General features: G+C 37.2%; 1 protein-coding gene across 2 annotated transcripts in view; it reads right to left on the bottom strand.

The window, feature by feature from the left end:
* Nucleotides 1–21,573, bottom strand: part of LOC131050201 (molybdopterin synthase sulfur carrier subunit) — an 83,510-nt gene extending 61,937 nt beyond the window's left edge. Inside the window, exon 1 of one of the 2 annotated variants that reach the window (XM_059218493.1) lies at nt 21,210–21,573. The gene's annotated coding sequence lies outside the window, so the exon portion shown is untranslated. The remainder of the gene's footprint in view (nt 1–21,209) is intronic. The other variant, XM_059218492.1, reaches the window with a different exon arrangement.
* Nucleotides 21,574–25,491: the final 3,918 nt, after the last annotated feature.

Genomic DNA, 25,491 nt, shown 5'->3' with positions numbered 1-25,491 from the left:
TGATATAACTGATGCTTGAACTTGTAAATTGGATATTATTTGAAGTCCGGCCATATATTGGAAGGAGAAAACTGATACTTGAAAATCATGATGAAGATGGAAACAAGCATTTTTGAAAAGGAAAAAGAAGTGAATAGCAGAGCAGTTGGAGGAAGGACTGAAGCTCGTGAACCAGTGAGCTCGAAGGCATAACAAGAAAGGATTAAGCTTAATATATTCTGCCAACCCGCTGTGATTCACAGGCATGAAACATTCTTTTAAATCTTTTGCTATTTCAAGCTTATTGGGCAATCAAACACAGTAGCAAGTACTTCTTTTGGAAAGAATTATTTCTTCCAAACAATCTGAAAATGAATGCTAGTATGCACAAGGAAAACACCTCGATATTCTTAGTATTTTCTGCTCTATGAAAGAAGCTAATAAACCAAGGTTACCCGGGGACGCATCCTCGGGCCTAAATCCCCTGTCCCCGTAAACACTTAGAAATAATGAGCAGCAGCCTGCTAATAAATTTCACAAAAACTCAGAACTCGATAATGTGTAAAAATGTGGTTGCAGGTCTGCAACATTGGACTTTTCACTGATATGAAAGGTAAACAGGTCTGAATCATAGCCAAAAGCACTCAGAAATATAAGTAACAGCTTGATAATGAATTTCACAAACACCCAAAACTTGGTAGTGCATAAAGAAGCGGTTGTAGGTCATAATAGTAATGGAATGATATCAAAATATCCTCCAACCAGAAAGAAACAATGAACTACATGCAAACAAGTGCTGGCATATTGACAATGAATTTTCAATTATGAATGCATATTGAGTATTAACAATGAATTCTGAAGTAGGAATGCATATTGAGCATTGACAATGAATTCTAGAATCTAAACCCAAATGTGGTATGTAAAGGTTCTATAATGTACATATACATGCTTTATCCATGTTTTCATATGAATATAATGTATATATGCATGCATTATCTATTTTTTATATGAACATTTAAAATTTTCCTATATAGTTTAAATTTTCCCTATATTTTATATAGCTGTCCCCCCGCCATTCCCAAAATTGGCAAAAAAATTTGTCAACCCGAAAACTCATCCCTTGCTGTCCCCGTCCCGGAAACTCGAGGTAACGTAGTAATAAACTTAAACAATTACTTCTAAACCGAGATGAGTTAGTCATCAATCTTGAACTTTGTACGCCAATGTAGTAATAATATTATTACATGGAGCTCTGGAATTTCTCTGAAGACCCTAGTAACGTAGAAGTCAATAATGGGAGTCCGGCATTTGAAACTTTTGTATCCTTAATTGGACTAAATCTGTAGAAATATTTCAATAACCTTAAATGAAGGGAAAAAATGATTTCTTACTTGGCATCATAATTGAGTTGTAAGCATTCTAAAATTTGAAAGAAACAAGTTTACTGTCTTTACTCGAAGCCACAACTGGAATGAAATAGAACTAAGTGGTTAACTAATACTATGAACTTTTCATTTACTCCTGAAGATGTGGCAGGCTTACAAGACCTTTGTGAAAAATTCCAGACTTAACCATTATCGTTGACTAGTCCAGTTAAGGGAAGTCAACATAGTATACATATGTATGCTGAATGGAACAGCAGATTAAAACTTTGTATTTTCTATTAATGAACTATTTTCTTGGTTGATTAAATTCAATGACCGGAATGAGAAAGACTCTACTACTAGTATGAGTAGGATTGAGGAAGAATTGTGCTTGTTACTTATTTATGATATGGAGAAGGCACTTGCATATATGCATGTACATGCAGAAGAAGCACCTACATGCATCCACGTAATGAGCCAAGAAACCACCTGCATACATGCATACTTAGTTCAGAAGTTCCATAGAATGAAACTTACTGCTGAATGAAATTGCTCAAACAATCCTATGCATATTAGGGTAAAGCCACTTTCTAGGAGGTCATTGGGAAGTGATCTTAACCATATGTGAGGCACTTGAGGCCAATACAAACCTGCTGATTATAACTCTTCAGTTTGAGATAAAACTTGACTATTAATAAGGAATAAATAGGTGCTGAAAATGTGAACTTTACCACATGAGAGCAACTATTATTTGGTCCTTGAGTTAACCTACCTTAAACAGTAAACAAAATGCAGTGTAGCATGTTGTAAATGCTAAGTCCACCTTACCAAGTCCACTAGGACCTTGAGTGTTGTACATAACAAGCCGAGTGGGGTGGTCAACAATGACTGCATGATCAACGTGCTCTGCAAATCACACAAAACATTTGGCCAAGGTGGCACAGGGTTCTACATGTGTAATGTCCCCACTTGAAATAGGATTTAATAATATATAATAATAATAAAATTAAAATACAAAAATAACATTAAAATTAAAATACAAAAATAACATTAAAATTAAAATACAAAAATAACATTTGAGTTAAAAATATAAAATGAGATATAGTTAAAAAGATAAAAGGGAGAAGAGAACCTCATTTTAGAAGGGGATAATTGGAGGATTAGAGGTGTAGATCTGATTTAAATATAAGTACGGATCTGATTGTAAAAGGTTGTGTCCCTTTCAAAGGGCAGAAGTTTAGTGTTGCACTCTTTCAAAGGGTGCTAATGATGAAAGGGTGTGTCTCTTGCCAAAAGGCATAAATGATGAAGAGGTGTGACCCCTCCCTCACATTGAGAGATATAAAGGAAAGGAATCAAAGCATCCAATGAGAACACCATTGATCAGATCAGGTCAGAACTGTTATTAAGTTACAGGCAGTAACATACTTATTCTTGGTGGTATGCATGGGGATTCGATTAATGAATGAGACTAAAGGAGGGAAACAAAAGAAAGCAGATTGAACTCACAGAAAATAACGAATATAACTTCATTGGAATATCACAAATGGTTCATTGATTGTGGGACTCGTTAACACGAAAGTTTGCACCCTTGGTGATCAGGCTTGACCACCAACCTTGTGAAACATTGAATCAACCTCTCAATTGTGGGACCTTGCGCTGTTGTGAGGTTGAATCTCCGGAGAAGGCCGGCTTCCTCTTCAATCTGACTGCAGAGTGTTGGACCAACCCAACACTGATAAAACTAATCTATGGTTTGACAGGGAAAAGGGAGAAAGAGAAGGGTTGTATGAAAGAAGGAAAATAGGGTTTGCACCCAGACTGATCCCCTGCCTATAGCTGCACAGAACATCAATAAAACCACCCAGAAGATACACAAGTTTCTATCCAAATCTAGCTTTCTAAGACTGAGTTGAGGTTGGAATTCTTAACAATGGCAGAGGAACGAACAATGTTCTCAGATGCCATTTGAAGAGGAGTCAACACTATCGCACATGCTGAGAAAACAAGAAAAAGATATATTCATACAAACAGGTAAGAAAATACACATTTGCATAAATTCAAACTAGGTAAGACAAGTAGATTCTATTAATGCAGAGGCAAGGCAAATTTACAGATGCAGAGAGACATAAGAATTCTGCATGAGAAAAGAAGGGAGAAGATCCTGAGAAAAATGTACAAAATTGCCTTTATAGTTTAGGCATAACTCAGATGGTTGCAATTGAGAAAACCCTAACCCCACCCAGGTTAGGTTACAAAAATATCAAAGGAGAGGGAGAGATCAGATCCGAGATCTGATGGCGTGCTACAGCTAGCTCTGGGAGCGTCCTCTGCCTCTAGAAGCACGAAACCCCCCCCCCCCCCGACGAAGTAATCCCTGCCAACAAGCATGGCTAAGCACACTTGCAGGGACAAAAAGTCTTTGTTATGCATTAAAGAGGGCATGGTGGCGTCCGAAAACAGCCTGCAGGGTCGCGTCTGAAGTAATGAGGAGCAAACCTGGTGGTTGGAGGGCGATCGGATCAGATATGAGGCGTCAACCTGAGCAGGAAGAACGTCTTGACAGTCGGGTCGACAACAACCCGCCTACAAAAGTTCAAATGCCAACAGCCTCCATGAATTCAAATGTCGATCATTGATCTAAGAGATTCACGCAAAGATGGACGCATGAGATCCCTCCATCTAGGCCTCCAGCAGGCCCAATTGATGATTAAAACATGGTCGTCAAATCGGGCCTTTATGAAGATCCAACGGCCACAATTGGTCGATGTGGCACCTCGGGTCCATGTATCTTTACTGTGTTTGACCGCTAAATGGCCCCTGAATTCCTATCCCGCAGGGCCCCTGCGGGCCTGACTTTACCTCGCAGGATAAGCATTTGCTTTAATTCTTCCTTGTTCCTTATCCTACGGCACGTTGCACTCTTTGAATTTACCCCGCGGGATAAGCAAAATGCTTTGTAGTTTTTGTTTGCTCCTTATCCCACGAGATCTCTCTTGTCTTTGTTTTCCTTCGAGGGATAAGGGTCCTTTGTTCTTTGTTTTCCTTCGAGGGATAAGGGTCCTTTGTTCCCCTTGTATCTTATCCCGCAGCATCAGTTGTGCGTTGTTCTAACCTCGCGGGATAAGAAGAAAGCCTTTCGCTTTGCTTTCTTATCCCGCGGTCCATCTGTTGTCATCGTTCCACTTCGCGGGATAAGGAGGAATACTTCCTCGCCTTTGAAAATTCTTATCTCGTGGCCTCTGCTTGCTGCATTTGAAAATCATGCGACCGGTAAGAGGAAGGGGGAAATCGGCCCGCTGACGACTAGGAGCCCCTCCAGCCGGTTGAACCTAAGTGAGTTGGCCGACTGACCCGATCAACTCGAAAAAGAACTGGGGCCCGTTTTGCACTTTTCTTTGTTACTTTGCTTATCCCGCACGGTCTCAATTGTCTTCATTTATCTCCACAGGATAAGCGGTCCAATCTTTATCTTTGCTTTCTTATCCTATGGGACCTTATCCCATGAGATCAAAACCTTGCCAAACACTTAGCCGACTGGATCCCGCCTCGGTGGTCAATAACACGACTTGGTCAATAACACGACCCGGTCAATAACACGACCTGTTATTGACACATCATATAACCCTCGCGTTATATGACTCTGCAAAACTATGAAGAAGCAACTAACTTTGTTGAGACCGATAACACATGTTATTGGTATTGACTAACACGAAATGTTAGTTACACTGAATTCCCGGAATTGATCCCTACAAGGTTTGGCACAAAAAATGCCAACAAGACTCTCTCTTAAGTACACCACTCCATAGTGGATGCCTAACCCCTGCCACATGGAGCCAAGAGGGATGAAGCATTTGCTCTTGGGCTTAAGAGAGGAGGTGGTTGTGATGAGGGGGAATGGCGATAGGATACCTCACTGGGTACGCCACTCCATGATGGATGCTTAACACCTACCATATGGAGCCAGGAGGGATGTAGCATTTGCTCTTGGGCCTAGGATGGAGGATCTCTTGGACACCCTATCCAACTAGCCTACCCTAGTGCACTAAGAAATTGGATAATAAAGAATGGCAACTAACCTACAATCTGATTCTATCTAACAAACATAATAATCTGATTTTTTCTAACAAATATAATACTAATGGTAATTAATACATCAAAAATTGATATTATTCCAATTTAATTCATTAGCACATGTTCCAGTTCATAGATATTACTTCATGTATGTTCTCTAAATCTGTGTTGTAGGAAAACAGTATACCAAGATACTCCCATAAACTTAATTACCTCTTTAGATTTGGGCAAATTCAAGTTAATTTAGAGTATAACTAATTAGGGGACATTACAACATGCTCCTATTAGTTCACTTGAACTGGATACAGTATACACTATCTAGTAAGAGGGTCATACTAGTTAGAGGAACCTATAGTGTGTGACGAACTAGAGTCGTGTAGGATTCTAAACACTAGGCTCAGATGGCAATTAGACCTAGTCCTATGTCTGCACCCTCGTGAAGGGTAGGGCCACTTCCATAAGGAAGGTCTACGGGGGACCACCAGGTCTATGGTTGGAGGAAAAGCACCCTAATGATGCTCTCCCTTAGGCAGAACTAGCCAAGACTTGTAAAGGTTTCCAGATTGGAAAGCATGATACTGTAGACTCTTTTCCTTTCTCTGTTAAATTATTGCATATTGAGAAAAGGATAATTTCATTTAGTGCAGCATGTATATTTTCAGTTGATGCATAATGTTAATGTTACTAGTTAGCTATTGTTTAAAATTAGTTTTTCTGAAAGTATGATGTTTAAATTTTTCTTAAATTTTCTTGCTTGGCAAGTTAAGCATGTTAAACCCACCAAATAGTTTATTCTAGCTTACGTAACATCTATGAAGCAACAAGAGAGCTTGATATTTGAGTCCACTTAGAAGAATAAATAGTTATAATGGTCCTTTTATGAAATTATCCCTGTTGTGTCTCTTCGTCACCCCTAGGTATCATCACTCATTAATCCAGCTCTGATCAACCTTAGAAAGGCACCTATGGTACTCATACAAGCTCAGACTTACCACCACATACACCTAACCTTAGCCTTGTGCAAAATCTCGAACACAACCTCATTATATTGGTCACAGACAAGAAATTCTTACACAGCTAATAAGTTTTGATTTTTCTACACACTACTGTTTACAAATATATGATTGTATCCAGATTTTCTATAATTATAGCAATAGTCTTTAGATTTCTGCCACTGAAATACTTGGCTCCAAATATTATTACTAAAATTTGGTTTCAGATTCCTATATGACAATCTACCTTCTGATTTCAAGGAGTATAATCTAAATTAGCACTCGCTATCATGTCCCCTTCTGGGAGGTCAGCCCAGCAATGAAATTAAAGGTGTTTCTTAATACCATAATGAGAGTATTCACAATTATTTTATTATCAAAGTATAAATAAAATGATAATAATAATCAATAAATAATAATAATATAAAAGAAAACATTTAAAATATAAATCAGGTGCCTAATTTGGGTACGACCAGTATTATAATGAATAAAGAAAATAAATGAATAATATAGATATAATTTGATGTTGTTCATCAGCTTGCTTTGAGAACTAGCACCTATGTACTTGTGGGTATAAATACTTGTCTTGCAGGCTGGAGAATCATATGGAGATTTGGTATGATTTTTGAGCCTCTGCTCAGGCTGGTCAGTTGGGATGAAAATCCTACCTACCAACTCAGGTCAGGACGAAAATCCCAGTCTGGGGTCATATCTGGTCTGTTTACTTGCTGTTAATTCATAAACAGGATCTAGCAATATACATTTGAGGTCTGAATTGTCCACTTTTACCTTGCAGGTCTCATTCTAAAGTCCGGACACCATTCAGAGGAAGCTGCACAATCGTGACCTGAGCGCTGCCTTTGGAATCTTGGATAGAACATATTTAGAACGTGTTTGGAAGAGTGTAGATGCCCTTATTGAGTTGTGCCTGGGGTTTGAAGGGATTTATTGCTAGGGTTTGCTGCTGTTAGTGGGGTAAAGAGGTGGCGCCTTCCCCTTTCATAAGGAGATCTAGAGCACCCAATCACCCAGTCTTCAAAGATGGTGGTTATCATTTTCAAATCTGCTGTTGGAGAGTCTAGCGCTGAGCATTGAGAGCTTGAACACCATTCTAGGAGCATAGAGCCATTAACAGACCCTGTGATGCCATTCCTTGCTGACTGAGTCATCATTGACGAGTGTTTTAGACCAGGACTGTTATACCAGTGCTGTATTGAGTTCTGTTTATTGGAATTTATGTCAGTACAATGTGAATCAGACTAATCTAATTGTATTCTCTCTGCTGAACAGTCATTCTGATGTTTAAACCTAAATTTTGTACCAGTAATTTACAATCAGAATTGCTGCTGTTTACTGCTTCTGCGATTGAGTGTGATTTACTGTTTAAATCTCATTCTACACATTGCTAGTTAGTTGGAATTTACAGCTGTAATTCATACTGAGTTATTATGAGAATCCTAACCCTAACCTGGTGATTTAGAAGATTGCACAAATTAAAATAAAATAAAATCCTAGGGTTATTTCACTCGCTCCAAGTTTTTCAAGGTCCATGTGTAGTATCTTATTGCCTAAAATTGGCCAGCATCGAAAAATTCTTACAATTACACCTTCTGCATAAAAAATGCTTTCAGATATTGAAATCCAGTTGTTTTCCTGCCAAAGTAAAAGGCATAGATAGTGAAAACAAATATTCTCAGACCAGATGTTTCTGTAGATGTCTTCTATGATACTAAAAAATAAATATAAACAAGGTTCCACATACAGCCAAATCAAACATACTAACAACCACAAATGTAGATGTATCAATGTCTGGACTCTGCATGGCCCTTGGCCACATAAGAAAGGCACTACCAATATGATAACAGCTTTTGATTATTGTTAATTTCCCCTCCATTTGACAAGAAATCAACATGATTGGCTAAACCAAATAATGATAGAAACATTATATAAAACATTCCCTGTCCTCGTTTATCACTTGTGCATCAATTGAGGCTACAGTTACATACATTACAGATCTAAAAGTTCATTCTAGGAAGTAATCAACTCACTCTTTGATGAAATTAAAACTGATTTTGTGAGCCAAATTTAAAAGTAGATAACTTGCTTATTTCAGTTTTTAAATACAGAGACTGTTGCCACTAAAAGAAACAGCTCAATACGTAGTTTCATCTGGAATAAACAACACAATCACAACTAAAAGAGAAAAGTTCAGACCTTCCAGGTGAACAGACTCCAACAGCATAGACCGACTCTGTGAGGATGAATACATACCATAATCCTTGACTTGAAGCTGTTAATGTTCCCTGAAGAGAAAAGTTCAGGCCTACCCGGTGTACAGACTCCAACAGCACAGATTCATTTGAATTGAGAATTGATTATAAATGATTTTCATTAACAGATCATAATTAGGACAATTATAAACTATTGCATTGTACGTATTCAAAAGTAACTGTGACAGCTGTGTCAATTGATGTATGCATTATGATATGAGGAATAGACTGTGTGTCAATATCATAGAGAGGTTTATGTCTACCTCATTCTAGTTACATAAGCTCCCTTTAACTAGTGTCTTGGCCCTTGTGTATCTTTGATATACGTGCATCTTGGTTTGATATAAATGTTCTTAGATCAGAAGTTTAGACCCTATGGTTTCAGCTAGAAGAGACTGAAACATACTTTGGCATGCTCTACAAATTTCTGAACCAAATTGTGGTGGATCTAGGAAAGAAAGGAGAAGAATTTTTGCCAAATAGGTCTTTTTTACCCAGAATACGTAATTTTGCTCACCTTTGATAACTCCTTGCTCCATAGAATCACTGCACAATTCCCAATGAAATAATCTATTGCATGAAATGAAAAGCAATAGCTCTTCACAGCCCCATTAATGGTGTAGGAGTAAAAAAAGTAGCCAGGGAGCACGCTCAATGGATTAAACCACCCAATGGTTTCATGAAGTAAAAGTTTGATAGTGTTTCAATGGAGAATCCTAGGTCAGTGAGCATGTAATATCTCATTGAAATGGTTGTTTTGTATACAAATCCTAGCTCACAATAATAATAGTTTGCACAATTAAACATAAATATGAAATCAATCCAGAAATTGCAGTTTAATAGTTTACTATCTAATTCAGATTTATAGAATAATTTCAATTAGAAGCTTAGGAGGGTTTGGCTGAAATTACTGGATTAGGTCTCCCTTTTTGAGTCTTTTAGTTTAACTAGAGGTTGTGCGTCTTTTGTGGGCCCCTATTTCCACCACCACACCTTGTCATCATTTCATTTATATCCTTCTTTTGATGATGGACCATCTCCCATGCTCTTTAATTATTGTGGTTTTGATGTAGAGGAGGCAGCCTTGTGCGGTATATAATTTGAGGAAAAATTTTGCCATGTAGAAGTTTTCTTTAAAATCAACTTCCCCCTCTCTTACTGGTATTGTAATGTCCCTTTTTGGGATTGCCCTAAATCTGCTCTTGTAAATATTGAAGTCTGCTAATTTTTTCCTCCCTTATTAATTTGGATATTAGGTATTTCTCCCTTGATCCATTGACTTCCTTGTCTTCTTTGATCTTATGGATGATTCCTCCAAATCCCCCTTCTCAATTGAATTGATCTCTTCTTTAAATTGTCAATTGTGGGAAGTCACACCTCTTCATAAGAAATGAGTCATCACTCTTCATTGCTGCCCTTTGAGAATAATAAATTATTCTCCAAATTGATCTCCCTTGGATATCCTCCTCAAATGAGACCTCCTCTTTATCTCCTCCAATGTGAGGGAGAGTCACACCTCTTCACCATGTCTGCCCTTTGCAATGGTCACAACCTTCATAATTATCACCTTTTGAAAGAGACACAACCTTTCATTATTATTACTTTTTGAAAGAATCATAACCCTTCATCATTTCTGCCTTTTTGAGAGAATCACTTCCTTATTTACTTCCCATTTCTTCTTCTCTATTTACCTTTGCTTAATCCTATGCTCCATTCTTTTTACCCTTCCTCCTTGTCCTCTTTTAAATGAACTCTTCTCCCTTCTATATCTCACGCTTGAGGGAGTCACAACTCTCCATAGCATGCCTCTTGACTTTTCATTAAACTTAATTAACTTGTAATTATAGTATATCATATTTATTTATTTATTTATATTTTAATTTAATTATTATTATTTATTATTAAATCCTATTTCAGAAAAGGTACATCACAGGTACGACTGTTACTTGGAGCTTTTTTGGCACCATTCTCCACTCTCTTTGGTGGTTGGTTGTCAACTTCACAGCTTTTTGTTGTGGGATTTTCTAGGCCCCAACCAATATAGTTCACAAGTAGAGAGATTTTCAAAACCCCAAGATCCTTTCCTATAGAGTTGTTTTGAAATCAATTATTGATTCCTCAAACCCTAGGTCTTCGAGCCTTGTAAAATGTAGCCTAGGAAGAAGGTGTTGGGGATTCAAGAAGGTTGCATAGTGAATTATCCATTTAAGATAAACTATTGCATTGTTTGGAGATGATAGTAACTGACTTCAAGGTTTGGAGCAAGGTGCATAGTTTCTTGATCCTTGAGGAGCCTTTAATAGTGCAATCAATGAAGTGCCTTCTTCCTTCACTGAGTTTGCATTAAAGGAGTTGGCTTCCGTGAGTGATGTCCATGTGTTCGACAAGGATATTCTAGCGATTTACTATCACTCAAGGGATCTGCAATCTGTGTGTTTGGACTTACACTCAGTTCTACAGCATCTCTTGGTCACTCACTCCAATGGAACACCTGAGATCACCAATGTTATCAATCTCCTACCACTATTCAATGGATTCCTTCACCATTTGATTCAACACAAGTAGGTTATTCATAGTGTCAATTTCCCTCAATAGGTGAATTATTTTTCTCCAACTTCTAAAAGCAAAAATGTTTCAATTGTGTCAATTACTCAAGCGGGCTCTTTTATAGGTGGTAGTGGAGGCTTAGGTGGGTAGGGTGTTTCATCCCTGTTGTAGGCTCCTAATGTTGCCTTGTCTTTTAAGTTTTTTCAATGGTACTTTCCCTACTCAAGTGATGGCTTTTGTATTAGCCTTGTTTTTTGTATAATTGGCGGACTTAGTTGCTTTTTCTGCTGGTAATTTTGGATTTTGATTATTTTATTATACATTGAGAATCCTATAGATTCACTCCATAAATTGTTGAAAAAATAAAAAGCTCCTCACAAACAAATACAAGATGCAAAGAGGTATTCAAACACAATCCCATACTAAAAATGATATTGGATCATACTTAAAATGGCCTTCATGAACTAAAGAGATATTCAACACAATCCCACCAAATGTCATCTGAAATGATAAGCACAAAAAACGATGCAAATAATCGATATTAAACAAAGGAGTGAAAGACTCCTTTAATAGGCGATTACAAAAGATCTTTCCATAACATTCACAATCAAGAACTAAAGAAATAAAATAAAGTTACTAAAAACTAACTAAATGACCATTATAAGCTAAATATAACAATACTACTTTAATACCCTCCCTTAATGGTCATTCTACTAACTACACCAAGTTTTCCCCTAAATTTTACAAATTTGTATGGACTCAAGGACTTGGTAAGAATCTACAATCTTATACACATACTGCAACATCACTGATCCATCTTCAACAAGTTTTCATATGAAGTGACAATGAAGCTCTATATGTTTTGTACGCTCGTGGAAGACTAAATTTTTGGCAAGCTTTAGCTCGTCTTAGTTGTCACAAAACAAGGGTGAAGGACCTGCTTGAGACATTTTCATGTCAGAAAGCATTTTCTGAAGCCATATTGCCTCACAAGTTGCTTTGACTATTTCCCGATACTCTACTTCTATCGAAGAAAGAGCTATCGTCTACTGCTTCTTACTGGTCCATGTCACTGCACCCATAACAAGACTAGAAACATATCTAGAAGTAGACTTCCTGTCATCAACAAAGCAAGCCTACCCAACCTAAATCTATGAAACCAATCAGTCAAGGATCTTTGCTTCTGCTATACAAAATGCCAAAGCCAAGTGTCCCTTTCACATATCTCAATACTCGCTTTGCTGCAACGCAATGTTCTGCCCTAGGAGTTGTCATGAAATGAGAAATGTAACTCACACCATAACTTAAATCAGGTCTAGTGGTTGTAAGATAGATGCGGCTGCCTACTAGTTGCCTGAAAGTTGACTCATTGATCACCGGTCTGTCTTATTTGGTTGAAAGTTTCAACCCTTTCTCAATAGGTGTAGACGAGATTTTGCAATCTATCATTCTGAACTTGTCTAGCAAACTCTTGGCATATTTAGATTTAAAAATGAAAATATTGCCACCTGTTTGCCAAACTTCTACATCGAGACAATAATGCAAAAGGCCTAAATCTGTCATATCAAAAGCCTGACACAAATTCAATTTGATTTGCTCAAGCAAATGTGCCCCACTACTAGTAATGATAATATCATCCACTTAGATGACAAGAAGAATGATGTCACTACTAGTGCTTTTGACTTATAAATTGGGATCTAAAGGAGTTCTTTGAAAGCCCTATGCATCCAAATACATGTCAATCTTTATGCACCATGCCTTGGGGGCCTGCTTTAGACCATAAATAGCCTTCACCAGTCTACATACTGTTGTGACCATTTCACACACTGCCCCATCACAAATGGGGACCCCCTCTTTTTCTTTCGGTCTTAGGTTTTGCTAGGTCAATTTGTTAGGAGTGATCCTTTTTAAGTGATTGAGTTTGAGATTGATGACACATCCAACAATTTGAGAGTTGACAATTCACATCATTTGATAGGAATCAAGTGCAAAATTTGACTAAGGTATGGCAATTTGATTGCCTGGAAGGGCGACTTAAGACATCTCCGCCACTTCCTTCCATTGTCTAGAACACCTCTTCAAGACGGTTCATTCTGATAATCAAGATCAGTGAATTAAGGGATTTTAATTTTCAATCAATTTTCAAGTAAGTCTGATTTCATTTCATTCAAGTTTAGAGGTGCGACTTTACCATCTTGGGCGATTTCCTTTGCTCAGCAATCTAAGGCATCATACATCCCTTGACAAAGGATATTACATCCCTTGATAAAGGATATCGTATCCCTTGGCTAAGGATATCAGCGACTTAAGGCATTTTACATCCCTTGACAGAGGATACTGCATCCCTTGACAAAGGATCCCTGGGCAAAGGATATCAGTGACATAAGGATTTCATACATCCCTTGACAAAGGATATTAGCAACTTAAGGTTATACATCTGCCCTGGGTAATGACAATGTGCGACTAAAGGATCGGAAGGCTTCCACAGCAATGACAGCACTTCTTTTGCCCTCTCAGATCACACGACCAAGCATCAAGCCATTGTCTTTGCCCTCCTAGAGGCCTGATCAATATCAATGCCCCACTCAAATGATGAAAAGGATGCAAAGGAGAAAGGAAGAAAGCTACTTCCTTTGCCCAATGAGAACAACGAACTTCCCTTGCCACATGAAATCAATGCAAATCAGGCCTGAGACACAAAATCAGACTCAAAACCAGATGTTTCCATGCGCAGAAAATTCATTTCCAGATCTAGAAAAGGTAGTAGGAAGCTTGATTAAGTACTTTTTGCAATGTTTTGATTCAAATTATGGTTTTTCTTTTTCAGGTTTGATGCAAGTGGAATGAACATGCAAAGGAAAATGATAAGGATCATCTCCAAGATGAAGGCTCATCAACTCACATACAACATCAAGATTTCATCACATAAGCAAAGACAAGAGCCCAAGGAGGACATTGCAACACTTCAAGTCTCAAGCTCATACAAGACAGTTGATGGGATCATCATCAAAGCACTATAAGGAAAGAATAGAGATCATCTACATCAAGGGGAGTGCAAGATGACTGTAGGCTTGGAATGAAGGATTTCCACTGCATGAAGAAGATAACATTGTACAAGAAAGACTTCAAGATCAACATTAGGATGGCAGCGAATGCAAAAAACATGATCAGCATGATGATACGCTAGCACACTTCAACTGCAACACTTTAAGTCTCAAGCTCATACAAGGGAGCTGCTCAAAGAAAAGGATTTCACAAGATCAAACAAAGGAGTAAGATCAATGCATTCAATGCAAGAAAAAAGCATCGGGCATAAGCATCACAAGGTCTACATCAAATGCAGCATTAAGGCGGAAATCCCAAAGCGAGAAGACAAAAAGTGAAATGATCAAGAAGAGATATGCCTAAATCACCTACACTTGTGATGAGTTACAAAGATCAAGCAAGCTTAGGTGGCACCTAGTCATCACTTAGCCAATCACATCATTCTAAGATAAGGCGTCCAGATTCAATGAACTTGGCTCATCTAATGAAGAGGATAACTACCACATGGGCACAAGGTTCGAGGCACCTACCGTTGTCATCTATTGGTCAATTATTCAAAGAAGGACATGTGTCCTACATTACATAATTTTATCATTGGTTAAGCATTACATGCTTTGCAATGGGTGTAACAAACCCTAATTAGGGGTTCTATCTTTCAATCTTGGCCATTGATTATGAATCAATTTGAACCATTCAATTGTAATGAGAGCACTATATAAGGCTCCACTCTTTCATTTGTAAAGGTTAATAGTTAGAGTAGAAAATAGCAAAAATCAAGTAGTTAGATAGAGTAGGAAGAGAAGGCAAAGACTGTTGCCAAGACATTGTTGTAAGAAGCGTGTTAATTTCATTGAAGATATGGTGAACTTTATATGTTGATTCAGCAATTTGCATGGTCTCTAATTCTCATTTGATTTTCATGTTGTTTAGATAAATGAAAGAACTTTGTGTATGATCAATGGTGAAATTCGTACATCCATACTACTAACACCTTGCCAATGGTAAAGTGCCTTGCATAGTCAATTGGATTCATCTTAGCCAAGCTTAACTTCAATTGCTACTTCTTCATTGATATGCATTGACTTGATGGTGTCTATGCTTGTAGTGGTGATTTGAAAATCAATAGCTATCCTTAGGAGATCACACTAGCCTTGTGGAGATGTTAGTTGCATGTCAAAGCAAAGCTTAGTTGAGTTTCATCAAAGATTGTCCATTGCTCTTGCATTCCTAGGAGTAGATTAGTTCTCTCAATCCTCATCCTTTCTCCTTTTTTTAAGTCAAGTTAATTCCCACGTTACAGCAGCATTCAAGCATTCAACGTAAGTCCCCCTTGTGATTCCAGCAATATCACATCAAAAAACTAAGTCTATCCAAGAGCACATCAAGACTTGACATTCGAGAACCTAGGAGTTGTCCCATTTGATCATGTAGCTTAGCATTTGGGGAGTCTTTCTTCAAGAGAGGATAGAATACTTAGTATTTTATATTGCGTTGCATAGTGCTTAAAAACGCCATCAACACATACCTAATGCTCTTTTCCTACAACCTTGGAATCTTGAGGTTACGTCATGTATGCTTCTTCCTCCAAATCTCCATTGAGGAAGGCACTTTTCACATCCATTTGATGGACTTTCTAGCCAAACTATGCTACGATAGCTAGAACAAGATGGATGGTACTTATCTTTCTTGTAGGACCAAAGGTCTCCTCATAGCATATGCCTTCTCTTTGCGATAAGCCTTTAGCCACCAATCGTTCTTTGTATTTGTCAAAGGTTCCATCCACTTTGTACTTGACTTTGTACACCCATTTGCAACCAATGGGTTTCTTCCTTGGTGGAAGATCTAAAAGAACCCAAGTATTGTTCTTCAAAAGACTATGATGTTCAGATTTCATAGCCTCTTCCATTCAAGTTTACCTTTCACCTCTGAATAATCTTGGGGCTCATAAACATTCAGAATGTTGGCCATAACAGCAAAGTTTACTGTACTCAACTTGCTCTTGCCTCTAGATGATCTACCCTCAACCAATTCATTATCCCAAACATCACCAATGAGCTTTTCCCACCACTTGGCCCACAAGGTAGATGCATCTTCTTCCAAATCAGGATGATCACCATGACTTGGGCTGCATGGAATGAAATCATTTGGAGGTTGATCCAGGTTGTCTTGAGGTAAATCTACTGGTATGGGTACTTGCCTAGGATATTCCACAAGGTCGGAATCATTAGAATCCCCCCCTTTTAGGTAGAGCTAATGGAAGCCAAACACCCAAGTCTTTAGCCTATAGAGGCTGATCTTCAAGACTCTTGATGTTAGAAGAGAGCTGAAAAGGCCCACCTTCTTCATCAAATACAACATCCCTATTGAATATTAGACAATCAATGTCCAAACCAATTAGCCAATAGGCCTTATGAGTGTCACTGTATCCTATATACATCAACTTCTGAATTTTGGAGTCCAGTTTGGTTCTCTTAGCATTTGGAATCCAAATGTATGTAGCGGAACCAAAAACCTTAAGATGGTTAATTCTTGGTTTCCTCCCAAACCAAGCTTCCTCTAGGGTCATCTTCTTGACAGCCTATGTGGGAGACCTCTTCAGAAAGTATATCGCAATGCAAACTGCCTCAACACATAACTTCTTTGGAACACTCCTATTCTCCAACATACATTGGGCCATTTTCGTAATTGTACAGTTCCTCCTCTCAACTACACCATTTTGTTGAGGGGTATAGGGTGTGGTAAGCTGATGTTTGATACCATGTTTAGAAAAGAAGTAGATGAATTCGTTGGAATAGAACTCAACCCCATTATCTAACCTAAGAGTGATGATTGAACATCTTGACTATTTTTGAACTAAGGCTTTAAACTTTTGAAATTCATTAAACATGTTTGATTTTGCTTTAAGGAAAAACACCCACATTTTCCTATTGAAATCATCAACAAACAAGAGAAAATACCTAGCACCAATGACGGATAGAATATTCATTGGTCCACACACATCTACATGAACTAGCTAAAGGATCTTTGATGATCTCCAAGCTTGTCCTTAGGAAAATGGAGTTTGGTGTTGCTTCCCTGCTTGGCAAGCTCTACATACACCATGTGTCTGTTGTTGAATCCCAAGTAAGCCTTCTGCCATATTCTCTCAAGCCAACTAAGAGAGATAAGATAGGTTGAGATGCACATAATGTTGATGCCAAAGAGTAGTGATAGATGAACTCTCTATAGCCAATGCATGTTCCCGAGACTCACCAATATCAACCGACCGACACAACCCATGATCTTTGATGCTAGTTGCAATCATTTTCTTGGACTCCTTGTCAACAATATGACACTTATGTGCACTGAAGAGGACATTTAAATTGGGATAGTGGTGCATAATCTGACTTAGTGAGAACAAATTGAGCTCCATGCCCAAAACATAGTCTCCCAAAATATGCATCTATTCAGAAAACCACTACCATCCTAGCTAAAGATCTCACAGGAAGTTGTTAAACTGTGTCACTAAAAATCTCCCCCTCGGCATTACCCGAGAGGATTTGAACTTGCAACCCTGCTCTGATACCATGAAACGATAAGCACAGAAAACAATGTAGATAATCGAAACAAAGGAGCGAAAGACTCCTTCAATAGGCGATTACAAAAGATCTTACCATAACAGAAACAATAGAGAACTAAAGAAATAAAAGAAAGTTACTAAAGACTAACTAAATGACCATTATAAGCTAAATATAACAATATTACTTTAATATCTATGATCATCTTCTTAATATCTATTGCCCTTTTAATGCTAAATTATCTCCATAGAAACTAATTTTGAGTTTAACTAATGAGTATGTTAGAAAGTGGCTCTCAAACCTTCACAAGTCATATCAAGACAATTGTGTTGGACGGAAATGGATCTCAACAACTTATTTGAAAACTAAAATAAAAAAATCTAAAAATAAAGATTCTTAAAGAAGAAAATATTAAAAAAAAAATTTAAATTACTAAAGTGAAATGTATTTATCAAAATAAATTGTATTGCTTCGCTTACCTTCAACAACTCCAATTTCAAGAATGTTCTAAATATATCTTGTGACACAGTGGTTGGTGATGAACATTAGGATCTCTTCGTGCCTCACATACACTTATTTGAACTGATAAAAATTTTGATGAATAGGCCTTCTCTATTAGATAATAGTGCCAATATTTTGTAACATAAGATTGAGGGAGTGGGGAACACAAGATGTGTAATGCTCCTTAGCCAATAAAACAATTGCTCTACAATTTTTAGCATTGTCCATTATGAATTGAACAACATTTCAAGGGTCCACTTCTTCAATGGTTGTCATGAGAATATTAGCAATAAATTCACCATCCTTCATTTCCCTCTCACAATTCACTACCTTCAAAAAATTTAGAAGAAACTACAATAACATTGATAAATAGTTGATTTTTTGCATCCTTCCATCCATTGAAAATGATGGACACCCCTATCTCAACCCATTAGTCTCTTATGGGCTTTAACAAATCCTCTACAAACTTCACCTCTTTTTCCAATGAGGTGTTACACAACTTCTCAAAACCTAGGCCCTTGAAACCTTTCAAAGCCTCATCAATTGATTTCATCATTTGTTGCCAATATGGTGAGAGAACATTGAAAGTCAATCCACTTGCACAAATACATCTCACAATGTGTTGATCAACAATCTCTCAAGACTCACTATGAAATATTAGTTCCCTCTTGATCTCTTATGTGTAAAGGCCACAAATTGTTCTTAAGGTATGGCTAAAACTAGGTGGCTCTCTAATCAATAATTCAAAACAAAACAATATTTGCTAAAACATTATAGGTGTAGCTGCATTTAATTATTATATTGGGTGATAAAAGTGTATAAAACAATACAATAATTCGGATGCAACTACACCTAGATTGTATAATACAACAAATCGTATATAATCCTAAGAAGTCAAAATGTTGTTTTCAATGAAGTCGTAATATTGCTAAAACATTGTAATGGATATTCCAATGATTTCAAACAAGAAATAATGGTCAATCAGCCAGGAATGGTGATTGTCAAGTTGATGGATTTTCCCTCAATTAGAGCTACTAAGGAATGGACGTGAAAATTATGGCTAATTTAGGGCTAAGGTTTTCTCAATCACCACAATTGTCTTTGCTGAATTGGATAAAGATCTCTAGCATGAAGACAATCCAACATTTAGAGAGCGTAAATAAACCTTGGTAGAACCAAAATAAGAGCAAAAACTCAATCCACCAATACAAAGAAAGCCAACAACAAGTTACAAAACAATGGAAGAATTATGTGCTTTTTGGAATACTTGAAACACAAACATTGCAAGTGGCACTCAAGCACAGAAAAGAACGAAAAAAAGCCATGGATGAGGAATAAGATTCCTTGGCCGAAAAAGAGAGTACGGGCATTGGAAGAAAAGCAACTGTAATAAGTGGATATTCGAGAAAATGTGTATGTCAAAGACATTGGCAAGTACTTTGCCATTCGGGCAAACAATTGTCTTTGTTAGATTATTTCATGTCAAGTTGGCAACAACATTTGGAATGAAAGGTCACAAAGAAATTCATTGCTGCTTGGGAATTCAAGTGCAGTGAAATGGAAAGAACAAATAGATTTGTTTAAAATTTAAACCAAATTAGGTACATTAAAATATCCTTCAGAAACTTGGAATACACATATGCAAAACTCCAAGGATGTTAATTGAAGTTGGACAGGATTCCTCAAAAGATAAGATTACAAACCAGCAGGCAAATGAAGAAACCAAAGAAAATGTTCCGTATCAGAGTGCAGCATGAAGCCTTATTTATGTAATTGCAAGTAGAAGTCCTCAAATGTAGAAGTCCTCGCATTGAATTATTTGTCAGCAGAGTTACTCAATTTTCCAATAAACTAGGATTGCAATATTAGGCTTTTGTTAAAAGTCAGGTATCATACAAAATATGGGCATCACATTCAGTGGGAGATTAAGGATGCACTGTAGCTAAATTAAAATTATGATGCAAGACGTGCAAGAGATGATGAATCCAAGTCAACATCTGGTTGTTACAGTTTTGTGAACTCTTAGAATTTGAGTAAGTATTTATGAACCTCCATGACTTCTTTACATTGCTAATCATTTATAGATATTCTGCTCATACAAGCATCAACATGAGACCAAAACAAGCTTTTTGTGAACATAACTATGAGACTAATTTTAGCTCTATTTGAGCAACCACGATAGAAACCACCTCTATGCTAGAAGTCAACTATGAAAGACCCAGAGATGCAACTTAGAATTCCACAATAAAAATCCCTTTGAGACAAGGAAAACTCAATGTTTCAACCAACTAAACTCAACCCCTTGGACAACCTCCCAGATAATAAAGACGTCAATATAAAGACATCAATATAAGTTATAAATGCAGATTGCCGCATATGTACCTGAGTGAGATTTGTTTTGAATTCAATCAATATGGATAGTTTCCTAACATCTATCAACCAAAATATTATACATGTGGAACCTTTTGTATTACGTTTATCAAGCTTATATACATAATCATGTACAAATCAAAAACAGTTAGGGGGAATCATGGTCTACGATTGAGCAAGATAATAGATTCAAACATTAAAGTATCATGAAAAATATTAATAATCTAAGAAATGTCAAACATTACTTTTAAATAGACTCGCAAAAGAAATTAAAAAATATCAGCGTACTCAATTTAAATACACTGGGCAAAAAATCGAAATAAAATCCAAACAATCCGGACATAATTGAACCATTGTTGCAGTGGTTACATTTATGAGAGATATAATTTATTTATAGATCAGTATATGGCCTTGATAACTCTCAGATTCTCAATTAAACCTCAAATTAAGTTGAGATCAAAAACAAGCATATGAAAGTGATCCATAAAAGATCACAAGAAGTAGCATTACTTAAACTAGAATTAAAACTGCTGGGTATAAGCTTTCTCCAACGCTGTATCGAGGGTTCCTAACATCCTCTTAAGCCATTTTCACCCCTGCGTAGATCAGCGACCACCGGTTAAATCTTTCTTTAAATTCCCGCAAGACTCGTCTTCGATCGCAGTCATTTTTCCTCACGGCATTTAACTCGCGGATGTGAATAATTATTAAAGCGTATGGGACTTGACAGACGAGCATCTTTGAGAACATTCTCATAGTTTTAAAGGAAGGAAATTCGTCGCTCAAGCGGTTTCTTTAACTCCGTGTAGGATTGTGTGGAAATAAGGGCTTCCTCTCCTACGGCAGGAAAAATGAAGGAATCGTGAATGGTCGACTTCTCTATGGAAGCAACTCCTATACGATTTGCATCGAAATAAACGATTAGACAAAATTTGGTAATTTTTTTTTTTTTTTTTTTTTTATAATAAATTTGAGTACTATATGAGGTCAATTGATAGGTCATGTTGATTGTACAACAAATCTTAATGGATAAGTGATAGATTCAAATTAACTATGCATCCACTTACAAGGATCCAATCATAATTAAAACAAACCTCTAAATTAAGAAGATAAGTAGGTTTCATTACCAACAAGCTCATGTTATGTTTGAGCGCGAGAGAGAGATGGGTAAAGGGATAAAGATAGAGATAGAGAAGAGGGTATATATATAGATAGAACTAGAGATAGAGATGGAGAATGAGGAGAGGAAGATGGAGAGTAGGAGATAGATGTGGAGAGATAAAGATAGAAGGGATAGGAATAGATAGAGATGGAAGAGAAAAAAAATAGAGGGAGAGAGAGGGAGAGATAGAAAAGTAAAAGTAGAGATAGGAAGTGATGTATAGAGATAGGGAGAGATTAGTGGTAGAGAGAGATAGAGATAAGTAGATAGAGATAAATGGATAGATGAAAAAAGTGATGGGGATATATATATTGTAAAGGGGAAATTTTAATTTGACAATTTGCAGCATAGAAAGAGAAATCACCAAATCAATTTTCGTTTTGATGGAGAGGTTTCCTTTACATTCAAAAGAGGGCAGAAATCCACTAGATTCAATCACAAATCAGATAAGGATTGAATACTAACTGGATTGATAGATTATGATATGTTTTCCCCTATTTTGTAAGTTGAAATGTTGATTTAGGGTAAAGTGTTGAAATTGAAGACAAAATTGAGAAAATACTGAGCCACAAATTCGGGATTCAATCATGGACCTAGATCTGAGAAATATAAGCTAATTCGGATCTGTCCTATGAAAATGCCCCCAAAAAAAGGGACCATGGTGCTGCCTCTTGGTCCTCTGAATTTTTCGCACGTCGAAAAGGGTTGTTTTGTCTTTATGTCTGAAGCTTATTTCCAGAAGTACAACTCCGCACCTATTTCCTACACACATAAAGAAAGGGCCATGAAATTGAGATAAATGTAATTGAAATGACTGAAAGGAAATGTTCTATTTTTGAGGGAGATGTTGAAAATGAAGTGATTATACCTCCTTGTGAAGTTTTGCTTGCCTCCACATGGAATTAGGATTTCATGAAATAGGATGTAGATCTCCACTTCAATGCTTGAATCTTGACTCTATTGTTGCTCCAAACATTGAAGGAAGACTAAAAATGCTCATTTGTTCTTGAATGCTTGATCTCTTGTGTGTTTGAATACTCACTTGTGTGATTGATTGATTGTAGATAGATGTTCAAATGAGAGGGGAAATCCTCTTTATATACTTGCTTGTTAGTTTAATTGTATAATTTCTCAATATAGGCTGACATGAAGAGGAGAATCCCACCCAAACTTGATTGTGAAAAAGGGTTTAAAGAGGGCCCAAAATGAGGGGGACTAGGGTGTGGTGCCTTGGTCCTAGTGTGCCTACCCTATTTTGGGGCTAAAATCAAGTGCAAAACAAGTGCAAAGTCAAAGTTTTTGGTGTTTGTGATACACATGATCATAATCAGGTCTTCAATTAGACCAAGGGGCGCAAACACTAAGGTGAAGAGCCAAATGCGATCGAAAATTGAAAGGGGTGCAATTTTAGGATGCTACATTTAGCCCCCACTTTAGCAGGAGTATGAAGTCAATCATACTTTCAGTAAAGTACAAAGGGTTCACATTGAAAGACTTTCACCAAGTCGTCAAGGAGGCAAGATACACCAAGCCCCCACTAGACTTTAGGATCTCACAACTTCAATGAGAAGGTAAAAGGGAAGATCATGAAAGAGAGAAAGAGAGAACCATGACTGCAACTAGTAAGTTTCTCTTACTATGAGTCATGAAAAGAAAGATACCAAAAATTACAAAGCAAAAGCTAAGTAACTTTAAGTATCAAGATGTGAAAGAGAGAGAATCATTGAGCAGAGTGTATGCCCCCACGTTAAAGCGATTGTGCACGCCTTATTGAGAGAAATTGCTTTGAGGTAAGATACAACCAAAAAGACAAGCATGTTTCTCAATAACTTATCCCCCAAGAGAGGACAAATCAAAGGATAATGATCACAAAACACAAAACACGAGGTGGTTTCACCTAGCTTTGGATTCAATATGCTTTTTATGATAACATACATACATACATACATACATTATATATATATTGTCCTCGTCCCCCAAAGAAAGGAAACCACCATGGAAGAAGGGAACACATGTGTCTTTTGAGTCAATATGGAAGAGACCAAAAGAGATCTCAACACTTTGCATCATCCTTAAGTAGACAACCTTAGGGACAACAAATAGAAGAATGGAGAGACAAATAGAAGAATGTCACAAACAAGCAAGAGAGGAGACAGAGAGAATCTGCGATGCTAATGAAGCTAATCGAGCACATCATACGCCCCCCAATCTTTCTCATCATTGTTTTGGGAAGGTGGAAAACACGCAAGAGGAGCGACATCGAGCATGGTAGATGGAGTTATCAAAAGTTCCAAACAAGGACCATGCTCTAAGGATGGACCGCTTTGTTCGTTACTAGGAGCTAGGATTAATGCTTTTGAAAATTGTTTAGATAAATCATTGTCAACGTCAACATATTCATATTCATCATAAAAAATATTAGGATCAACATTTTCATCATTAACAACATTCTCACCTATTTCTTCATCAAGATTAACAAAAATAGGAGCTCTAATAGGAATAGAACTTAAACCATCATTTGTCTTAAGCATTTTGTGTCTTGGAGAATTAGGTTGAACATCCTCATTAGGAGAAAATGGAACCATGTCAATAGTAGGTGTTTTAGGAGAAGAAATGGTTTGGGAAGCAAGTTTACAAGCTCTAGCATGACGTCTTTGTTGGTATTCTCTCACACAATGGTTTCATTTAGTTCTAGCTTAAGGTTGTGAAGGTTTAGGTTCATCAAGTATAAGTTTGTTTTCTTCTTTTAAGGATGAATGGGTTGAGGTCTTTTAGGTTGAACAATAGGAGAGGTCGGTCGCTTCTCTTTGTAAGATGTAGGAGGTGGAACAACACCATATAAAGGAGGAATGGGAGGTGTAGGAAGGAGACTGGGTCCATCATGGGGAGGAGGAATAGGCCTACCCTTAGGAGGAATGATATGTTTTTCCTTAGGTTGAGGCTTAGGAGGAAGATAATTTCTATCCTTTGGAGGAAGAATGGACTCATCCATAGGAGAAGGAACAGATTCATCTTTGGGAAGAAGATTATTTCTTTCCTTGGGAGGAAGAATAATCTTATCCTCAAGAAGAGGTATATGATCATCAAGAGGAATTTTAAGTGTTGGATTTCTAGGTTTACTCAATGACAAAATCATCTCATTTTTCCATTTTTGATATGACTTAAAGAGAGCATCACTTCTAGGTTGAATAGGTTGGAATTGCTTAGACCAAAAATAATCAAGACAAACATCTCCATGCCTCTCTATAGGTTGATATATGCTATGATTAACAGTTATGATTTAATCATTATAAGGAAATTTCAAACACTCATGAACAATAGAAGTGATCGCTTTCATGGAAGAGAGCCAATAATGTCCCAACTTCACACAAAATTGATTGGATGTAGGAATGATAGCAAATTTAACATCTAGGCATTTAGTGCCAACATCAATAGGAAGTGTGATAGAACCAATAGCAAGACAACAGAAGCCATCAAAAACTTTAACTACCACATCAATATTATCATATATCACTTGATGCAATTGCAAAGTATAAAGAAATTCTCTAGTTATCACATTAACCATGCAAGCTAGATCAATAAGCACTCCTCGAGAAGGTATGCCTTTGATTTTTGCAGTTATATATAATG

Source organism: Cryptomeria japonica, chromosome 3 (genome assembly GCF_030272615.1).
Source record: "Cryptomeria japonica chromosome 3, Sugi_1.0, whole genome shotgun sequence".
NCBI lineage: Eukaryota > Viridiplantae > Streptophyta > Pinopsida > Cupressales > Cupressaceae > Cryptomeria > Cryptomeria japonica.
The sequence above is the reverse complement of the archived record's forward strand: the minus strand, read 5'-3'. Positions and strand labels throughout refer to the sequence as shown.